Source organism: Triticum urartu, chromosome 3A, assembly GCF_056163025.1.
Source record: "Triticum urartu cultivar PI428250 chromosome 3A, HENAU_Tu73, whole genome shotgun sequence".
In the NCBI taxonomy this organism is placed as follows: domain Eukaryota; kingdom Viridiplantae; phylum Streptophyta; class Magnoliopsida; order Poales; family Poaceae; genus Triticum; species Triticum urartu.
Window position 1 is genome coordinate 384652751 of NC_141875.1, and position 4314 is coordinate 384657064.

Sequence of the window (4314 nt, forward strand, 5' to 3'; positions counted from 1 at the left end):
ATCCAAATTATCCCCTTACGAAGCAACGCATAAACTAGGGTTTAAGCTTCTGTCACTCTAGCAACCCATCATCTACTTATTACTTCTCAATGCCTCCCTCTAGGCCCAAACAATGGTGAAGTGTCATGTAGTCGACGTTCACATGACACCACTAGAGGGATGACAACATATATCTCATCAAAATATCGAATGAATCCCAAATTCACATGACTACTAATAGCAAGACTTCTCCCATGTCCTCAGGAACAAACGTAACTACTCACAAAGCATATTCATGTTCATAATCAGAGTGGTATTAATATGCATAATGGATCTGAACACATGATCTTCCACCAAGTAAACCAACTAGCATCAACTACAAGGAGTAATCAACACTACTAGCAACCCACAGGTACCAATCTGAGGTTTGGATACAAAGATTGGATACAAGAGATGAACTAGGGTTTGAGATGAGATGGTGCTGGTGAAGATATTGATGGAGATTGACCCCCTTCCGATGAGAGGATCGTTGGTGATGACGATGGTGATGATTTCCCCCTTCCAGAGGGAAGTGTCCCCGGCAGAACAGCTCTGCCGGAGCCCTAGATTGGTTCCGCTAAGGTTCCGCCTCGTCGCGGCGGAGTCTCGTCCCTAAAGCTTGCTTATGATTTTTTCCTCGACGAAAGACTCCATATAGCAGAAGATGGGCATCGGAGGGCCACCAGGGGGCCCACGAGGCAGGGGGCGCGCCCCCCACCCTCGTGGCTGGTGGGTGGCCCCCCCTCTGGTACTTCTTGTGCTCAGTGTTTTTTATATATTCTCGAAATAACTTCCCTGAAGTTTCAGGACTTTTGAAGCTGTGCAAAATAGGTCTCTAATATTTGCTCCTTTTTCAGCCCAGAATTCCAGTTGCCAGCATTCTCCCTCTTTTATGTAAACCTTGTAAAATAAGAGAGAATAGGCATAAGTATTGTGACATAATGTGTACTAACAGCCCATAATGCAATAAATATCAATATAAAAACAGATGCAAAATGGACGTATCATTAAGTATCCAGTTTTAGTTGTCATAAGGTCGAGGTACAACTCCGGGTCGTCATTTTACCGAGGGACACGGCTATTCGAATAGATAAACTTCCCTGCAAGGGTGCACCACATTTCCCAACACGCTCGATCCCCTTTGGCCGGACACACTTTCCTGGGTCATGCCCGGTCTCGAAAGATCAACACGTCGCAGCCCCACCTAGGCACAACAAAGAGGTCAGCACGCCGGTCTAAATCCTATGCGCGCAGGGGTCTGGGCCCATCGCCCATTGCACACCTGCACGTTGCGTACGCGGCCGGAAGCAGACCTAGCCCCCTTAATACAAGCACAGGCTTACGGTCCAATCCGGCGCCCGCCGCTCAGTCGTTGACGTCAAGAAGGCTTCGGCTGATACCATGATGTCGAGTGCCCATAACTGTTCCCGCGTAGTTGGTTAGTGCGTATAGGCCAATGGCCAAACTCAAATCAAATACCAAGATCTCGTTAAGCATGTTATTTTGAAGTAACCGCGAACGCCGACCAGGGCCAGGCCCACCTCTCTCCTAGGTGGTCTCAACCTGCCATGTCGCTCCGCCACAAAGTAACAGTCGGGGGAACCCAAGCCCACCTCTACCTGGATGGAACCACCTGCCCCTTCAGCCCCCACATCGAAATCACTTGCGAGTACTCTACGAGCCGACCCGACTTTAGTCACCATATGTATCACATATTATGTATATAAGCATATACCCGTGATCACCTCCCAAGTGATCACGGCCCGATAGTATAGCATGGCAGACGGACAAGAATGTAGGGTCACTGATGGAATACTAGCATCCTATACTAAGCATTTAGGATTGCAAGTAAAGATAACAACAGTAGTAGCAAAGACAGGCTATGCATTAGAATAGGATTAACGCAAAGCAGTAACATGCTACACTACTCTAATGCAAACAGGAGAGAGAAGGAATAGGCGATATCAGGTTGATCAAGGGGGGCTTACCTGGTTGCTCTGGCAAGGAGGGGTCGTCGGTGACGTAGTTGTACTCAGTCGCATCAATGTCGGTCTCTAGGTCTACCGAAGAAGAAGAGGGGGGAGAAACAATAAATATAAAGCAAACACATGCATGAGAAGTTATCAGGCAGAGGTATGGTGTTCTAACGCGGTGCTACACGATACCGACGAAGGGGATAACATTCGGGAATGTTTTCCCAAAGTTTGGCATTATCGGATAGACGAACCGGAGGAGGAAAGTTGCGTGTTTGCTATGATAGGGATGCATGGCGAACGAACGGGCTACATATCCGAATTCGTCTCATCGTTCTGAGCAACTTTCATGTACAAAGTTTTTCTATCCGAGCTACGATTTAATTTCTATGATTTTTTAAAGTTTCATCAATATTAGAAAAATCCCTGAAATTTTGCCAAGTCTGAGAATACATCAGTTTTAAGCATTACTTAGATGTTTTCAAAAGGCTACAACTATTGTTCTGTTTATGCAATGGATTAGTGTCTTATATCAACATTGAGCATTTTATGTGAACTACATGTTAGTATCACATTCTTCCATATTAGAATTCATTTGCTTGATCATCAACAGCCCTAAAGTAGCTATGAAAATAAGGCTGTTTTCCGGGTTTTTTGTTAACAGAACATTGAACTTTGTGATTTTCATACGATTTAATCTATGCATCCAACGAATTTGGTCCAATGGAAACATTTGAGCCTTGTCAAGTGTACTACCTATACAAATTAATTTCAGCTAAGTTAGACTTTGTTTGACCACAGTTTTGTTGCCATCTAAAGGGCTAATAGAGTAGAAGTAATAGAAGCTAGTCAGCGCTACAGTAACATTCAGTTACTGTAGCAGCGGCAGCAGAGGAGCGAATCGCAGCGGCAGGAGCGCAGGGGCAACAACAGCAAGCAAGCAACGGAATGAGCCAAAGTAACAAGCAAATGGTGATGAGAGCAGCTGAAGCAGGCAGCACGCACGTGGCCAGGGCGCCGGCGGCCACGCGCAGCAGCAATGGGAGGCGGCCAGTGGCACGAGCGGTAGCGGGCACGTGCCTGGGCGCGGCTAATGAGCGGCGCACGCGGCCGAACGAGGCCGGAGGCGCGGCCAGGGGCGTGCGGGGGCGAGGCCAGGGGCGTGCGGGAGCGCAGCCACGGGCGAACAGAGGCGCGCGTGAGTGCGGCCACGCGGTGGTGAGGGAGAGCTCCAACGAGCTCGGCCGCGACGGCGTACGGCGATTATGGCGACGGATCGAAGGGGGAAAGGGAAATTAGAGGAGGGGCTCACAATGAGCGTTGTGGCAAGCTCGCGGAGGCCGGGGCTGGTCGGAGACGGGCAGATCGAGCGGTGAGGTGCGGCGGCCCTGACGGAGGAAGATGGCTCAATCCGGCGTTACCATGGCTCCCTTGCTTGACTGCGAGGCGTAGTCGATGTAGATGAAGGAGATGGAGCGCCTAGGCACACAGCTAGCCGGCGGGGAGCTCGATGGCCGCGAGAACGGTGGGAGGCCATGACGACTGCGTCCTCAGGTGCAAGTGGAACGGCGAAAGCGAGCGAGGGAGTGGGGAACTGGGGGCTAGGGTTTCGGCAAGGGGTAGCAGGGCATCCTTATCCATCAAGGGGACCGCGGGATGCCCGACACGGCGGCATCGGCGGCCATGGCGGCTCGATGTGCGCCACGCACATCCTCTGTTCCTGTAGGTGAGGTTCAAGGGGACAAGAGTGGGCTGGGCTGCTACTTTCCTAATGGGCTAAATTGCACAAGAACGTTTCCTATTTTCCTTTTCTGAAATAATAAGTAGCTACTATTCTCTAAATAGTTTAGTAATCAAACGAGTTTTGTTAATTATGATACTTTGCACAAAAGATGCTATGCAATGTATGGCTACACAAAAGTTTTAGGGCATTTGCAATTATTTAAATTTATGTTTGAATTTGAATGGCCAACTTAGGTGTTGATGATCCACTTTAAATATTGTTGGAGTCAATTTTGTAATCCAAATTGGTTCGGTTTCTACTTGGAAAATAGTTGGGAATTTTATGGAATAATGTAGACATTTCTGTTTTATTGTTCAAAGAAATTATAATCTCACTTACTATTCAAAATTGAATTTGACTTTGATTTTTGGACAATTGGCAGTTTGAATAGTAATCATGATGACATGGCTACCAATGGGGGTAGTTTACTGTAGCAAGATTCTCGGGGTGTTACAGAAGGTGGGAGGGTGGGGATGCGTCGCGCCGGAGGAAGTGGGATCTGGTGCTTCTCGTCGGAGTGCATTAGATCCTGTGGTGGGG

At 48.3% G+C, this 4314-nt stretch overlaps 1 long non-coding RNA gene across 1 annotated transcript; it reads right to left on the reverse strand.

Annotated features, from left to right (window-relative positions):
• Positions 1 to 301: 301 nt before the first annotated feature.
• On the reverse strand, positions 302 to 3806 carry LOC147979780 (uncharacterized). The gene is made up of 2 exons (XR_015619014.1): positions 2007 to 3806; positions 302 to 918 (listed from the first exon to the last, which is right to left on the reverse strand). It is a non-coding gene; the product is annotated as an uncharacterized LOC147979780 (long non-coding RNA).
• Positions 3807 to 4314: the final 508 nt, after the last annotated feature.